The sequence below is a fragment of the Macadamia integrifolia genome, unplaced genomic scaffold, assembly GCF_013358625.1.
Source record: "Macadamia integrifolia cultivar HAES 741 unplaced genomic scaffold, SCU_Mint_v3 scaffold478, whole genome shotgun sequence".
NCBI classification, from domain to species: Eukaryota; Viridiplantae; Streptophyta; class Magnoliopsida; order Proteales; family Proteaceae; genus Macadamia; species Macadamia integrifolia.
The window spans coordinates 117,473-135,840 of NW_024870462.1; the positions used below are offsets into that span (position 1 = coordinate 117,473).

Below are 18,368 nucleotides of genomic sequence, written 5' to 3' on the forward strand. Positions count from 1 at the left end.
GAAGTGGAGGCACCATTCCCAATGCAGGAGCGGATAGCTCTTAAGGCAAGGTCTATCTTGAAGGATTTTGTGCCAAACCAAGGAGGAATTCTGGTTCATAAAGATGGTCGACAATGAATCTTCATGGAGAAGGGAAGAGTAAACCCAAGAGACCCAAATACTGGATTGCTTGGAGACCAATTTCCAGATTAACTTGAGAATGCTAGCGGAGTTGGCATCTTTGATCCTTCTCAATCCAAGGCCTCTTTCCAACTCAGGAAGACAAATGGAAGACCAACAGATGGGGTGCAGGAATTTGACAGAATCGGCACCTTTCCATGAGAAGATGCAAACGAGGAATTCAATGGCCTAAATAGTGGAATTAGTAAGCTGGAAGACTCCTCACCAATAGATGTAAGAAGAATGAGGACAAATTAGATATGCTCTAGGCGACCTGCATAGGAGAGGAGCTTTCCTTTTCAAAGCTGAAGCCTTTTGAGGATTTGGCTTAGTATAGGGGAATATTGATGAGCTGTCAACCTAGAAGAGATGAGCGGAAAACCAACATATTTGGCAGGGAAAGAGCCAAGCAGGAATCCCATGAGCTCAAGCAAACAGGCTTTAGATGAATCAGATACCCCGACTAGGAAGAGGTGAGACTTGAGGAGATTAATGCAAAGACCTGAGAGAGATTCGAAGAGATGGAGGGAGGAGATGATGAATTCAATAGAGACCTGATCTGCTTTTGGAAAATCATGAGATCTTTTGCAAAAGCGAGATGAAGAAGCCTGAGGGCTTCACAATTGGGAATGGAAGAGATGAGGATGTGTGGGATTGGATGGATCTAGAGAGGACAAGTGATTTATGTGTGTTTGCATACTTTTTCAATTTCATTGCTGTCGGTCATCCAAAAGTTGAAAAAAGAACTAGAATTTAAAGGGTTCATAACTAAAAGGCTTATTTTTTGTTATTTTTAAGTGAATATTATTGCAGAAAAATTTGAAATATTTTAGAGAAATCAATTTCATATCAGGGATTGCATAATTAACACAATGCTGCTCCAATGTATAGCTTAAGTAGTTTTTTAAGAGTTTTTTAAGCATATACATAGTCATGTAAGCATTAGAGTATGAAGTCCCATGGAATATATTTGATTTACATGCCTCACTGTTCCAGTGTATGCATGCTTTTCCATACAAATCCACCATGCATCTTCTATAAATGGCTGACAGATATAGAAACTTTCATCCTTGCTGTGAAGGAATTCATTTTATATAGGACCATATAAATTGTAGTCAGATTAAGCTTCTCCCTCCACCCCTACCACCCGCCCAAAAATCAAAAACAACTTTGCAGAGTAATTACTTCTAAAATTTGTAAAGTTAAACTAGAATCCCATCACTGGAACAGCACAGTTCTCCTACAAATCTTAAGTATGAGCATGTCCAACCTCAAAACCTGGCCATTGATGGTCACCTGTAAGGGTGGCCGGAATCATGTCGGTGAGGCAGGTTGAGTCAGACTCTTAAATGTACTGGCCAATAAGCCCAGACCAAATAACTTGTAACTAAATGGGCTAGGGGGGTATGCCCAAGCCTCCAGCCAAGCCCATTTATTCCCAATCACCATTGCTATTGACATGTGGATGTTTGTACATTTAGGGTAATTCATAAGAGTAGCAGATTCCACTAGTAATTCATAAATAAATCATAAGGGTAATTATTTATTGGCATGTTTATTTAGAAAACTCTAGATCATTGCAGAAATAAAAAAACCAAAAATTTACCCTAATATTCTACTTTCTAATTTTCTGAATCACCAAAAAAAAAACAAAATTCAAGAATTTTCAAATATTTTGAGAATTCACCCAAGTAATAGATATATGCAAGGCTAACAACATATAATATTATCAAATAATTATCTAATATCTAACCTGTAAAAATCGAATATTTTCCATCAATTTTCAAAATTTTGAAATTGGCCAAAATTTTAAAAATATTTGTTACAATAAAAATACTGATTGAAAGCAAAAGAGAATAAATGCAACAGATAACACAAAACCTAAGGCAATTATATAATTATGTCAAGGTTTTGGGCCTATAAGAAAAATATGAAGAAAATCTAGGGTGATTAAATAAATATTGTTGAAGGGGAGGGGCTTACTGGAATTAAACTTCAAAATAAGGGATGATTTATAAACATAATTTTACAGTTAGTATTATATGGTCCAAATTCAATATAAACGTGATTAATCCGGAATATAACATATTTTATCAATTCATATCTCTGAACAAAAGTATTTCAGAATAGGGGCTTTTAGTTAGGGTGTATACCCTAGATATGGACCTTAGGTACAGTAGTCCTTGTTTACATAGAGGCTATTAAAGAAGGTTTGTTGCTTTAACTGTGTGAGACTATATATCCCTAATACACCTGAGGTTGCATGTTCTTTTCTCTTCCGAGAGAGAGAGAGAGAGAGAGCGAGAGGGAGCACTCGATGGCGCCCGGAGGGACCAAGGAAGCATATGGAGAATTCAAACTAGGTATGCCGTAAGCCCCCATACCTCTTCCTCCTCCTTCCTCTTCCTTCTTCCTGCACTACCTTTGTGATTTCTGCTGCTCTGCTGCTGCTGCCGCTGTGCAGCAGGGGCGGTGGTGGTGGCAGTTGCTGCTGCTGGCAGAGTGTCTCAGTATGTATCAAACTGTCTTGGTTGAGACATACTGAGACACCCTTTTTTTTTTTTTCAACATATCGTCTCCTGGTGTTTTGTACCGAATTAGTAAATTCCAATACTTATCAGCCGCATATGTGATTTGTATCGAGAACTGACACAGTGATTGTAACTCAAGGCTGCGTAATCCCATTCTAGGTTCCGGAAAGAGACGATAACAACAACTGAAACTTAGGAGACTTCATCCTTCCAATGCTAAAGCACAGAACCTTAACTACCCATTTTAGATAAAGAAATAACAAGCTTCTTACTAGAAAAAATCAGTGTGAAGGAACCTATCCTGATGGAGATTCCATTCATTGGACTTTTTCTGTACCATCTCCAGCTTCACACTGGTCCAAAAACACCAACCCCAGATGAAAATTCAATCAATAAAAGTTTCATAAACCAAAGAAAGAAAGTAGTTGGTAATCTCTATCAACCAACACCTTGAATCCATAACCATATCTAGAGAATGGATGATTAAAAAGGGAGTTTCAGTCTCCTAAGATTGCAAATAACCCTATCATTTTATACTTTTTATCTGTAGGATATATGTCATTTTCCTTCTTTACGATATCAACCAGTAACCAAGTTGAAGATAATAGTTCAGCTGCATGCGCCAGTGCAATCAAGAGAACAGCGAAAACTTTGATATACGGTTCTTACTTCCTATTCTCCCTTCCAGTCAATCAATTCAGTACGAGGCACACACAACTTTGCCATTCGTTCTTCTGCTTCAGTGTCATTAACTACACCACGACATCTGGGGAAGCCACAATAGCATGCTAGTTGTTCATCAATTGAAAAGAATCTGTACACATTCAAAAGAGGAATTTAAGAACATACGGACAATCTAAAGACTACAAGAAAATTCATGAAGCATTAAGACTTGAAAGGAAACTGTAGTCATAAGTCAGTTCTTCCCATTTATTAATATCTCTTTTTGCAAAAATAATTATATGCTCGTCACCATGAACATTTATTACTCTTGAATAACAGTTTGGCTGCAAGAAAAGTAGAACAAAATAAAATAATATAGAATAGAACAGGAAAAAAAAAAATTCAACATGCAAGTATATGTTTAACTCCATGGTGCCATAAAAATTCAAGCACAGAAAAAATACATGCAAATAAATTCTTCCAGTCATAGTTATGATGTCTAGGCAACCCAAGAAGTTGGAGGGGGCCTGGATGCAAGGTGACAACAACAAGGCAACCAAGGCTCTTGGAAGCCCAGGCGGTGACACCTTGATAACTACGCATCCAGCAGGCCATCACCATGTCAGTAAAGGGCGTACCCAGTGCACGAGGCTCCTGCCACTGTGGGGTCTAGGGAGGGTCGTAACGTACGCAGCCTTACCCCTGCTTCGTTGAGAAGCTGTTTCCCAACTCGAACCCTCAACCACTAGGTCACAATGGAGCAACCTAACCATTGGGCTGGGGCCATCACCATGTCAGTAGCTGAAATTAATAGAAATAGGACATGTTAAGTTATTATTATTTGTCTACCATTGGTGTAAGGGAAATAGTGTCTTTCTTCCTTTCTTTTCGAATTATTTATGGTTTTATGTTATGCTGTTAGTGAAGGGAAGGTATGAAATTTCTCTTTCTATCGCTTCTTAGTATTTAATACAACTTGTGATGTCAATAGGGTACTAAGTCATTCCAAGCCCATCTGCAAAGTGACATCTTCAAGCCTTCCTTGGCCCTTGAGGAGAAAGATGCCTCCTTTGAGCTATCCTCTCTTCTCTCTAAGGTTTAAGATCTCGGTTTTGCCACACCTCGCAAAAAAAAAAAAAAAAAAAAAAAAAGATCTCGCCGAGATCTTGTATTTTTTTTGGCGTTCATCTCATTGGTTGATCTCGGTGGTGTAGAAACGCAACCCTAAAATGATGCAGAAGATAATGGAAAACAAAACAAACAATGCACACGGATTTTACGAGGTTCGGCAAGGTTGCCTACGTCCCCGGTGAGATGAGATCCTGCTTCACTATCAATGGAGAATAGGGTTACAACGCTCGTCCTCACACCTCTTAGTATTGCTTGCATTACAGAGAAAGAAACCCTCGCTACAAATATATAGCGAAAAAACCCTAATCCGGATTAAACTACAATTGCCACCCTAATCCGGATTAGACTACAATTGCCTCAAATAAAAAATTCGAGCGGGGGGTTGCGCCCCCCTACACCCCCTGCTATGCAAGGGGGCCTCATGCCCCCCTTGCAACCCCCACGGCCCGCTAACCGGCTAGCGGGACCACCGTCTGGCCTGTCTAGGTGCTGCACCAGTACTCCCTGGATTAAACTGCGACGGAATACAAGACATCATACACCAACAGGTGGGCATATGGCCTTTGTAACCCCTGAAATTATGTATTTATCCTATTTTAGTCATTCTAAACACAATGGAAATATCAGTTTTTTTTTTAAATCAAACTCAAAATGGCACTTTGACATTTTACCCTATGTAAGTAGTTGACGAATCTTCGAACCCTTCATCTAGTATGATATATTCATCAATCTACCTTCCACAATCATCATTCTGACACCTTCCACAGCTTTATGGTATTTTTCTCCCAAAATATAGCTCCAGGAGTCGAAACCAGTGAAATATCTCTTCATACGGGTCGAAACCTTCCTTTATATGCCTTGGTTGGACCAAAATTGAATCGAAACTGGACCGAAACCTGAGATGTGTGGTGAGATCTCGCCGAGATCTCGAAATCTCGGTCGAGATATTGCCCATTTTTCTGCTCGCATATATATCCATCTCGCATTTTTCAAAAATCGAGATCTCAGTAAGATCTCGCCGAGATCTTGAACCATGCTTCTCTCTCAAGAGGAAAGCTTTTTAAACAAATATCCCCAATTAAATGGCTAGAACTAGGAGATTCCAATTCTTCCTACTTCCATAAATCCTTGAAAGCTAAGACCAATGCCAACTCCATTCCTCAGCTCATTGCCCTGGATGGTTCCCTCCTTCTTAACCCCTTTGGCATCAAATCTGATACAGTGTCCTATTTCACCAATATCTTTTGTCCCTCCTCTCCCCCTCCTACTCATAGTGATTCCCTCTTTCTCCTCAACAGGTCCCCCTAGCATCTCATCCCCTCCCTCCAAACCATCCCTTCCGACCCAAAGATCCTTACTGCCGTCCACTCCCATAAATCCAACAAAGCCCCTGGCGCTGATGGATTTAGCATGGGCCTCTTCTCCTCATAGGGTCCAACCTCTCTAAGGCCATCAAGAGCTTTTTTTTAAACCCCTCTCAAATCCGTTCCATCAACCACACCTTCCTCTACCTCATCCCAAAAAATGAAGGAGCTTCCTCCATGGTCGATTTTAGGCCAATTTCTCTCTACAACCTTCTCTACAAGTTCATTGCAAAGATTCTTGCAAATCGGCTTCAACTGGTGATTGACTCCCTTGTTAGCGCCAATGAGTTTGCCTTCATTGGGGGCAGGAGCATTGTTGATAATATCATTCTTTGTCATGAAATAGTGTGTATTCGATAGAAAATCTCACTCTCTCACTACTCTTCCCAATATTGATATCCATAAGGCTTTTGACTCCATAAGATGGGATTTCATCTCCAAAGTTCTTTTTGCTATGCCCTTTCCCCCTGTTGTTGTCAAGTAGATTCTTTCTTGCATCTTCTCCCTAAGGTTCTCAATCCTAGTCAATAGGCCTCCTGCTGAGTTCTTCTTCTCCTCTGTTGGGATTCGGCAAGGTTGCCCCCTCTCCCCCTTCCTCCTTAGCCTTGCCCTTGAATTTCTTTCTAGATCCATTCAATCACATACGGATAACCTTCTCATCTCCTCCATTCTTAAATGCAAAGCCTCTAAGCTCACTCATCTCGCTTTTGCTGATAATCTTATGATCTTCTCTAAAAAGCTGATACTATCTCCATTCAAACCATTATGTCCTCCCTCTTCTCTTTTGAATCCCTTTCGGGTCTTCGTATCAACCTTCTCAAATCATTCTTATTCCTGACTCCGACAAGGCTAGGTTTCTTGAGCTTACAAGCTTCCATATGGGGCCTCTCCCAGTTAAATATATAGGCCTTGCCCTTGTCTCTTCTAGGCTAACTGCCCACAATCCCCCATGCTTGGTGTATTCCGTAAAGGACTTCAACTCTGGAAAGGGAAGATTTTGTCCTATGCTGGCCGTCTTGAGCTCATCCAGTTCGTTCTTTGGTAAAGGGGAGGGAGAAGAGAAAGAAAAAGTAAAGAGACCATAGATCTCAAAGAGAAAATGGGTTCCTGATCACAGAGCTGGGGAGCTCTCAGGAAGCAACAATGTGACAATTGCTTGGGGAAGGGGAACAAGTTAAAGGAACTTTTGAAATCTTGGCTTTGACATCAAAGGAGATGGAGTTCCAAATCTTTCTGAGTGGCCAAGAATTGGAGGCCCATTTCCTATGATTTCTCTCTATCCATATTTGGTTGATAGTTGCACAAAAGGCGAGCTTTCCCACGATGTCACAAATGGTCTTCCCTTGAAATGCCATATCCATCCAGATCCACTCCCTTTGGAAATGAAGGATTTTTTTCTATTAGTTGGCTAGCACTTGGAGAGGACCATTTTCCAGATAAAGGAGGAGACAGGGCATACGAAGAAGAGGTGGTCAATATCTTCAGGCTCAGAACCACATAGATAGCAGACCGGGGAGACTGGGAGACGTCTCTGAATAAGGAAAGCTTGCATGGAGAGGCATTTTGAGAAAACTCTCCAAGCCATAAAAATTTGCAAGGAATATAATGCTTGAACTAGATGAGCTTGTGCCAGGGAGGGGGGGCCATAATATCTGACAAAGTCCCAAGCTGCCTTAGCACTAAAGAGGTCATTCAGGGAATGGTGAGAAAGAATAGTATCATTCCTCCTTTGGCCAGCTGAAAGAATGGTAGCCAAATTATTCCAAATATCAGCAATCTAATCCAGAAGCAGGGTTCTGGGAGTCCATGAACCTGAAAATAATATGTCAGCAACCATGACCTGCTTGGGGAGCCCAGAACTGTAGATGGAACGGGCATTGAGAACATGAGTAAGAAGCCCTTTGGGTGCCATGGATCGAGCCAGAGGAAGGTGGAAGATCCGTCCCCAGTACGAGAGGAGATAGCTTTAGAGGCAATGGATCTGAAGGAGATGATCTTGCACCACACCCATGAGGCATCAGAGGGGATGCGCACTGTCCAAAAGGTATCCATCTTGAGTATATTTGAATATACCCAATCCACCCTAATGCTCTTCTTCTTCTTTATAACAACTTTCCAAATCAACTTCAGAGTTCCTGCAGAATTAGCATCCTTGATATGCCTCAGACCCAGACCCCCTTCCTTTTTGGGAAGGCAAATAGCAGCCCAACTAAAAGGATGGAGAAACTGAGAGGATTCACACCCTTTCCATAGAAAAGAAGTAAAAATACAAGAGAAGAGAAGTGTCACACCCTACCTCCAATAGGCTAAGGCATGCGGCACTGGTCATCTCACCGTATCCAGTCAGCCTATTTCTCCAAGATCTAGACTAGGGCAGATCATAACACCACCACTACACTACGGAAGATCAGAGTTATTTTATTTTATTTTTTTTACATATACATAGTCCAGCAAACAAAATATCTTACCTAAGCTCCAGTGCCAACTAAGCCATAATTTTTTTTTTTTTTTTTACATATGCACAGTCCAACAAACAAAATATCTTACCTAAGCTTCAATTCCAACTAAGTGATAAGATATATGTACAATTATGCAGATGAGAGTTACATACCGTACAAAAAGAGAATATTCACAGTTTATAGTATCTCAGTAGTAGACTATATACATCAGAACAAGAATATATACACAAAAAGATATAAGAATAGTCCATCCTACTCCTTAGAAGTACTGGCCTCCATAGGCGCAGTCGTCACATTCACAGGCGAGTCCGTGATCGAGTTCATCTTCTGGAATATGGGTCATATGATCCATGGACATTATCTCATAATCAATGCGGGAGTCGGCAGAATACCACCTTCGTCATCTATAGGATCCAAGGAAAGGGGGTGAGCACTGGTAATGCTCAGTGAGGGGTGGGGGAGAACAAGCACACACATCCATATGCAATGCATGCTCCACACATAGAGAATGATACTCATGCATGCTCCACACATAGAGAATGACACTCATTAGTCCATTTAATTAACTACACAAAATTCATAATCCATTACTAAGTCTCATCACCTATGGGTATAAGTGCTACCAACGTAGGTGGCATACCCTACCCTGTACTTTGGGCCTCAGGTATACAAGCTACGCCGCATGCAGGAGCCAGCCAATGCCGGTACGGGTCCCAGGCCACACCGGCTAACCTTGTATCATAATTATATTCACAGGCATACAGTACGTCGTATCCTGTCTCACATCCATAACTGATACCCCACAACTCATCACAAGTGCACTGCTGATCAGGCAACCACATAATTCGGGATTAGTCCGTACCTAACCCCCTACGGATAAGGGGTGTAGCACTTGGGGTTGTGATACCTAACCCAGCATTCTAAATGATGCACAACCAATCATTTCAATCACACATACAAACATGGGCACCTGCATGTGACCCATCTCACCTACCTTACCTTTCTCATTTCCATTCCTTCCCATTCCATCATAATAGTACCATCAAAGAATAAATGCAGGTAAATGTAAATGCACATACACAAGCAATTTAATGCATAAACAAGATAAAACAAACACACCAAAATAATGGGGGTTGAGAAGGGCACCCATTCACCTTGGTATTCAATTTTGGCAAGTTCACTTCTTGGATTCAAGAAAATTGCCACACTGTCACTTATGTTCCCTATTCAACAGATATTTAAATCATTAGGTACATCACAAATTCCTACATTTTATCCAATTGCTTTAAGTATAGCATTCCCATACCCAACCTATAGAGGTCTTTGTCTGTTCCTTCCTATTTACATATTGATTCCTTGATTTCTTACACCTTTTCTATAGTAGAATTAGATATAGAAAATCACTCATAGATCCTCATTGGATGAAGGGGTTTCATCCATACTTACAGTCCTCGAGGTCATATGAAATTCCAAACATTGGACCCTATAGTCATGGGTTATGTTTCTCATTAATTCTTATATAAACAAATTCAAACTTATGTCCAAAGATTTAGTAACCTGTTACACAGCCCATCTGGCTTTAGGAACCCAAATCGGTGGGTTACCTGGGTCAAAATAGGTACCATGTTTGCTGTAGTGCCCGAATTGCATCCATTTTTCATTTTGAATTTCCAATACTTATCTTAGGTCAGTAAGGAAAAAGGTTAAATGCCAAGTTGACCCAGTTTTGGGTTTCAATTTATTACACCCACAACTAATATAGTATAATTCTGCAGGCATAGTGTAGGAATTTAAAGAGAATTGTAGAATTAGAGTATTTCTCATGCCTTGGCCATCAGTTTGAGATGAACATTCATAAGTACTAACCTAACCTAACCTAATTAATTCAGCGCCTATTGCATAATTTCAGCTTGAATAAAATCATGTTCCTAGGGTTTTGGCAGAATTTCCACTAAATCAACCCTATTCCAGCCCTTATTGCATAATCCCTACTGAAAAATAAATAGTCCTATGTTCTAGGGTTTAGCAGGGATAGGGTTTTTTTACCAGTTGGGTCCCCAATAGCCCATAGAAATTAGGACTTTCTTTACTGGGCAGCTATTCTACTTACAGGGATTCCCTGGCAGTTAACAATTGGGTAAAACCCTAACCCTAGCTGCCCAATCTACATGAAATTACCTAATTAACCTTACTGCAGTAGTAAGTTAACCTTACTGCAGTAGTAAGTTCACTTACCTGGGTGCAGAGTTGATCTAAGAGCAGCCTGAGGTGAGTGAGTTCCCTCCTCACTTCCCTTTCTTCCTCTTCTTCCTTCTCTTTCCTTCTTCTTCTCCTTTCTGTCTTTTTCTCCTTACTGTTATAGCAGTCACGTTTGATGCAATCTCAGCCCATTATCCCTTATATATAAGGCAGCCCCAAGGGTCTGTTTGGTTGGCCCTCTTCAAGTATTGCTAAGGTCTGTTTGGTTGCCCTCTTAAATACTTATAACTAAGGTTTGTTTGGCTGCCTTCTTAAATTGGTTGCCCTCTTTTATTTTCATATAAATTACATACATACTATATATATATATGTATAATACCTAGTAGTCTATAAATTCATTTCCTCTAAAGTATGCATTTCATGCCTCATTTAAGTCTCTTCCTATAGGGGTATAATGGGAATTTTGTACAACAGAGGTGGGCTCCACAGTGTAAAAACCCAAAAATTACATTCTGCGAGGCAAAATTGGCTGGCTAGTTTTAGACCTACCAGTGTGGGTGCGATCATACCAGCACTAATGCACCAAATCCCATAAAACTCCATAGTTAAGCATGCTTGGGTGAGAGTAATATTAAGATGGGTGACCCCTTGGGAAGTCCTCATGTCACATTTTTTTTTTCGTACTATTCTTAGTCTTGTACTTAAACTTACCTCTTTGTCCACCCCTCCTTATGAGTTCCCCAATGATATTGGCAAGCTGAACAGGAGCAGGTGGAGTCACTTCTGCTTTCTTAGCACTCCACAACTGCCAACCATGCCAGCATTGGCTTCCTTTGCTCTTTCTTCTTGCCTGTCCACGAGTAGGGGTATAAAAGTCCACAAGTAAGGGTGTTACAAGAAGGGTGTCAAGTAAATATGTGATTTAATTAAAAATATGTATGAGGACATAGTGACAACTAGTGTGAGAACTGCGGGATGTTAATGTGGTGAATTACCAATTACAATAGGGCTAGAGAGTTCATCAACTTTAAGCCTTTATTTGTTTGCGCTTATCATAGATGATGTAACTAGGAACATCAAGACAAGCTCCCGTAGTGTATGCTTTTTTCTGATGATTTTATTTTCGTGGATGAGACAAAAGCAAGTATTAACATTAAGTTGGATTTATGGTATGGTGACTACCACTAACAATGATATAGTGAAAATTGAGCACAAAGAGATACTGCAAAGTGATTGTATTAGATTTCCGGGGTCAACCATAAATAAAGAAGGCGACATAGAGGATAATGTTTCACAAAGAGTTAAAATGGGATGGATGAAGTGGAGAGGTGTGTCTAGAGTGTTGTGTGACCAATGTATTCTATTAAAGCTTAAAGGAAAATTCTTTAGGACCGTCGTTCAATTGGCTATGATATGTATGGGGGAAAATGTTGGGCAGCTAAGAAGTGCTATACATATAAGCTAAGTGTACTTAGTAGAGATGAGAATGTTAAGATAGATGTGCGGCAAGACTAGGAAGGATAAAGTAAAGAATAATCATATCAAAGCTGATTTGGGTGTTGCCACTTGCCCTGATCAATGATAAGCTTTGAGAATGCCATTTGAGGTGGCATAGCCATGTCCAATGGAGGCCTTGGGATGGGCTAGTAAGGAAGAGTGATCTATTTAGATTGAAGGATCTAAAAGTGTTGGGGGCAGACCTAAAATGACAATAGGAGAAGTTGTGAGGAAAGACATGCATAATTTAGACATTATCTGTAACACCCTAATCTGATTTTTAACACCCTTACTTGTGGACAGACAAGAAGAAAGAGCAGAGGAAGCAAATGTTGGCATGGTTGGCAGCTATGGAGTGCTAAGATGGCAGAAGTGACCCCACCTGCTCCTGTTCAAAGAGGTACGACATGAGAACTTCCCAGGGGGTCACCCATCCTAGTACTACTCCCACCCAAGCACGCTTAACTGCGAAGTTCTGATGGGATCGAGTGCATTAGTGCTAGTATGATTGCACCTCATGTCGTACCTCTTTTTTTTTTTCTGTTGGCATGGTTGGCAGCTAAGATGACAGAAGTGACCCCAGCTGCTCCTGTTCAACCTGCCAATATCACAGGGGAACTCATCAAATTTAATTACAAGACTGCTCCTGTTCAACCTGCCAATATCACGGGGGAACTCATCAAATTTAATTACAAGACTAAGTACAGCAGAAAAAAAAAAAGTACGACATGAGAACTTCCCAGGGGGTCACCCATCCTAGTACTACTCCCACCCAAGCACGCTTAACTGCGAAGTTCTGATGGGATCGAGTGCATTAGTGCTAGTATGATTGCACCCCAACTGGTAGGTCCAAAACTGGCCAGCCAATTTTTCCTGGCTGACTATAATTTTTAGGTTTTTGCACTGTGAGGTCCACCCCTGCTGTGCAAATTCCCATTTTGCCCCTATAGAAAGAGACCTAATTGAGGGTTAAAATACATATTTTATACCAATAAATAAAAAAGGGAAATTAAATTTACAAATTTAATTACATATTAATTAAATTTGGTATTATATATTAAAAAAATTGAGTTTTGTGCTGTGGAGCCCACACCCCTACTGTACAAATCCCCCTTCTGCCCTTATGTGAATAAGCCCAAATAAGGTATGAAATGTATATTTTAGTGTCAATAACTAATGGGAGAAATAATTTATTTATCTCACCAAAATCTGGATTTATTAGGTATATAAATACATAGTTGTCATGGCATCGCCAAGGCGGCGATTTGGCGTCCTGACTGAAAAAGAAGTTTATGGCAGTGCTACGATTTACGTGACTCACAAATGGCAGTCGCCATTGGCTGATAGGCTTCGCCATGGCACCGCCATGGACTCCAGGTCAAGCGTGATTCACTAGGCTATCGATTTTTTGTAAAATGTAGGGTGGTTTTGATAAGGCTATGTTGATTTTTGATATCTGATATTGCTTAATGTTGATTTTATATGTTATAGGGTATATATTATAGGCTTGTAGCATGCTAAATAACTTTAGAAAATAGGGAAAATAAAAAAGTAGCATACTAAATAACTTTAGAAAATAAAAAATGACACATGGACGATTTGACTGCCATGGCAACGCCATAGTGGGCGATTCATCGCCAAATCGATTAGCCATCCCTCCACCACCTTGGATCGATTTGACGTCGTGACAACTATGCATATATATATATATATATATATACACACACACATAAATGTACTTATAGGGCCCAGCCTTTATTTGGGCTGCCCTATATAAGGGTTATAAAGGGCTGAGAATTCATCAAAATCGTGGCTGCTATTATAGTAAGGAGAAAAAGAAAGAAAGGAGAAGAAGAAGGAAAGAGAAGGAAGAAGAGGAAGAAAGAGAAGTGAAGAGGGAACTCACTCACCTCAGGTTGCTCCTAGATCAACTCTGCAACCAGGTAAGTGAACTTACTACTGCAGCAAGGTTAATTAGGTAATTTCATGTAGATTGGGTAGCTAGGATTAGAATTTTACCCAATTATTTACTGCCAGGGAATCCCTATGAGTAGAATTGCTGCCCAGTAAAGCAAGCCCTAATTTCTCTAGGCTACTGGGGATCCAATTGGTAGAAATCCTATCCCTGCTAAACCCTAGAACATAGGACTACTTCTTTTTCAGTAGGGATTATGAAATAAGGGCTGCAATAGGATTGATTTGGTGGAAATTTTGCCAAAACCCTAGGAACAGAATTTTATTCAAGCTGAAATTATGCAATAAGGGCTGAATTAATTAGATTAGGCATGTGGTTATAAGTAATTCATCCCAATTAAATACCCTAATTCTGCAGATTTCTCTAAATTCCTAAATTACTTTAGAATTTCTGCAGGAATGGATATGACAGACTTAGGTTAGTTAATTGGAACCCAGAAATGGGTCAAACCTGACCTCTAACACTTCCTCTACTGACCTATTGTGAGTATTAGGAATTTGGAATGAGGAATTGACCCCAGTTTGAGCCTAACATCAACAGTCACACAGGGAAGAGCAAGGGCAGAAGTATTTTCTGCAGCAATATGGGAGCCGGTAGGTCTCGACCAACCAGTTGGTTGCTGCCCAGCCAACCTGCCAGTTGGGGTTCCCGAAGCCCAAAATTGGTTGTCATAAATGGGCAGTAAGCCTGACCTTAAATTAGGAATGAAGGATAGTGTTTAGGAACTGCTGGTATGGTTAGGACACCCTACTTAAGTGTGGGACCCACTAGTGGTTCCCTCTCTTGTGACGCAAGAAATGAAGGAAATTGGAAACCCGGACTGTGTAGTGAAGAACAGTCAAATGTCTAACAAAATTTGGGAATTGGGACTTAAGCAAGCTGGGGTAGGATTGTAAGATTTATTCTAAAAATAAATATTTAAATTATCTGTGAAATAGGAAACAGAAGCTGCGGAGAGAAAGAATATTCAAATCAAGAGACCGGATTTTAGGAATTTGGACACTAAGGTGAGTGGGTGCCCTTCTCAAATCCCATTCTTTTGGTGTGTTTATTTAATGTTGTTCATTCATTAAATTGCTTGCATATGTGCATTTGCATTTACCTGCATTTATTTTTTGATGGTACTATTGTGATGGAATGGGATGAAATGGAAATGAAAAAGGTAAGACAGGTGAGATGGGTCACGTGCAGGTGCCCATGTTTGTATGTGTGATTGCAATGATTGGCTATGCATCATTTAGAATGTTGGGTTAGGTATCACAACCCCAAGTGCTACACCTGATGCAATTGCACGATCGATTTAGAAAAAAAATCTTTTGATTTGATTTTATTTTATTTTAGAAATAATTTCCTATGAAATTAGCTAACTTCTAATTTTAGAATAGCTTCCATTTTCAAGTAGTTTCCATTAATTGTTTGATTTTTTTTCTTCATATTAGTCATGTAATGGATGAACTCAGTGGTTAGATTTGAAGTTTTTTTTGAAGAATTGAAATTTGGTATGAAAATCATGGCTGCCGTGGGCTATTTTCCCCCTCCCTGATTCTCTGAAATCTTCTTTTCCCACTCTTATCTTCTTCTCTTGGTTCCCTTTTCTTCTTTGTTTGTTGTCCATGCTTTGTTCTGGGCGGTAATCTCAAGTGTACAAAACGTGTTGCTGAACCTTGAAAACCCATCGATTAGGTCTGAGATTTGGACCGAAGGTTGCTACCTCCTAAGCGACACAAACCTAAAAGATCTCCTCCCAAGTTTGGTTCTGCTGTGAGAAATCGATCTCAGATTCAGATCTGGTTCTTGCTTGCCGCCTGGAGAAGTTCAAAACTTGTTTTACCTCATTGAAGCTTGCTGTTTGAGGTATCTATCTACCGGAATCAAGAGGCCATAGGGTTGGTAGCCTTCGTTTGGAAGATCAGCCCAAACCGAGGCCTATCGACTGAGTTCTATCGACCTGAGATTTAATTTTACCGCTGGTTTCTGTTTTCAGTATTGACTTAAGGTTGAAGAAGGTGGTTTCTCCATATTACAAGTAAGGCCATTTCAAAATTACATAAAACCCCCCTTGCTGAACTTTTTTGTTCTTTTTAAGCCATTTTCTTTAAAATTTCAGAATAAAGCCCTCATATTAAAATTTTAGTTCTAGAACTACCCCAACTACCATATAATTATTTCTAAGGCTCTGCTTGTTTCTGAAATTACAAGAATACCCTTCAACCATTAAATTTGAGATTTTTAGTCATTCTTGTGGGCCTTAAGCGATCCGATTTCAGTCCTTGGAATCCGGATCCGCATCAAGTGGTATCAGAGCAAATTTTCCTGTAATTTTCTAACCATGGCAAGTCACATCACCAATGCTGAGTTGCACAAATTGTATCGTGAGTTAGTCGAGAACCAACAGAATACTGATGCTAGGCTTGAGAGGACTGAAGCCAAGTTTGACAAATTTATGGCAGAGATGATTGCCTTTATGAAGAGGTCTGACAAGCGAGCTGAAGAAGGATCCTCTACATTACCTCCTCAGCTCAACACTTTACGGATCGAAAACACACCTCAATGGCAGCAACCAACTTGATCCAGTCGTTCCCTAGGATGTTACCCGGTAATTTTCTGACAGAGATAATGGCATCAAAGTTGAGGTTCTTAAGTTTAGTGGTGAAAAGGGACCTGAGGAATTTCTTGACTGGCTTACCAAAGTGGAGAGAATTTTTGCATATAAGTCTCTTCCAGATGTGAAGAAGTGTGAACTCATCATCACCAAGTTTATTGGGTATGCATGTTCATGGTGGGATGATGTAATCCATGCAAGGTTTGTCAGAAGACTTGGACCCAATACCAATTGGGAGGTCATGAAGCAGATCTTGACTGAAAAATTTATTCCTCTTAATTATGAAAAGGTAATGTTCCATAAATTACTTAACTTGCAACAAGGGAACAAAGATGTGGATTCCTACACCCTTGAATTCCACAAACTGTCATCAAGGTGTCGACTTCAGGAGACAGACCAGTAATGGGTGATGCGATATATCAGTGGGTTAAGTACTGAGATTCGACTTGAGTTGGCTAACACTGATTTCAGGTCTGTTGATGTGGTAGTAGCTCATGCCAAGACAGCTGAAGAGAAGTCCATTTATTGGAAGGGTATGTTCAAGACTTCTTCAGTTTATAGACCTCCACCACATATGGAGGAAAAGAAGCTTGAAGCTCGCAGAGTTGAAGAAAAAATGTCAAAATTCAACAAGGATAGTGTTGGGGTGAAGAATATCATATGCCATAGTTGTGGTGAGAAGGGTCACTATTCCAATAGGTGTCCCAACAGGACTCGTTCTGTGAATGTAGCAGAGAAGCAGCCGACAGAGAAGAATGAAGATGAATCTCATTTATATCCTTATCCCCTCGAGGACAATGATATTGTCGATGATGAAGATGAAGATGTAGAAGCTCATTCAGCTAGCCTTTCATCTTTTTCGAATAGACTAGTTGATAAGGCTCCTCTCTTTAAACAGAAGGGTACTCTCCTGCATGGCTCCGACCCTATTGATGTTCATGCAGTTGTTGATACTGGGCAAAAACAAATTTTATATCTGCTGAATTTGTTCGAGCACACAACCTTCCACAGAAGCAGCTTTTTAAGAAGATTCACGTGCGAGGTTTTGGACCCACAGCTCGAGAAGAGGCCACTGCAGTTGTTCGAGTACATCTACAGTTTGGGCCACTACAGTACCATGTCACCTGTTTGGTCACCCCATTGGCACACTGCAACATTCTTCTAGGGCGACCTTGGCAGTGACATGCAGGCATTCTCTATGATGGCACATGGAACACCATCAAGGTGAAGCAAGGAGGTCGTATGTACTTAATGAGGTCACACGCATTATCAGACATGCCACGTCGTCGACTGACTCCTGCTCTAGTGACACGTCAGCCTACCCTCCCTCCTCTTAGTGTTATGTTCCCATCTTCTGCTTCGAGATACGTGTCACCTCATCAGCGAGCAACTTACAAGGGTATCTTGGGAGCACGACCTAACTCGACGGAGTCGAGTTCTTTTAAGACCGGGAGAGCTGATGTAGTTGCATGATCGATTTAGAAAGAAAATCTTTTGATTTGATTTGATTTTGTTTTAGAAATAATTTCCTATGAAATTAGCTAGCTTCTAATTTTAGAATAGTTTCCATTTTCAAGTAGTTTCCATTAATTGTTTGATTTTTTTTCTTTATATTAGTCATGTAATGGATGAACTCAGTGGTTAGATTTGAAGTTTTTTTTGAAGAATTGAAATTTGGTATGAAAACCATGGCTGCTGTGGGCTGTTTTCCCCCTCCCTGATTCTCTGAAATCTTCTTTTCCCACTCTTATCTTCTTCTCTTGGTTCCCTTTTCTTCTTTGCTTGCTG

General features: G+C 40.3%; 2 non-coding genes and 1 pseudogene across 2 annotated transcripts; 1 reads left to right on the forward strand and 2 right to left on the reverse strand.

Annotated features, from left to right (window-relative positions):
* The first annotated feature begins 11,061 nt into the window (after positions 1-11,061).
* LOC122068909 lies at positions 11,062-11,179 on the forward strand (annotated as a pseudogene).
* A 1,221-nt stretch (positions 11,180-12,400) lies between these two features.
* On the reverse strand, positions 12,401-12,519 carry LOC122068907. Its single transcript, XR_006137285.1, has one exon. It is a non-coding gene; the product is annotated as a 5S ribosomal RNA (ribosomal RNA).
* A 202-nt stretch (positions 12,520-12,721) lies between these two features.
* On the reverse strand, positions 12,722-12,840 carry LOC122068908. Its single transcript, XR_006137286.1, has one exon. It is a non-coding gene; the product is annotated as a 5S ribosomal RNA (ribosomal RNA).
* Between the last annotated feature and the right edge of the window lie 5,528 nt (positions 12,841-18,368).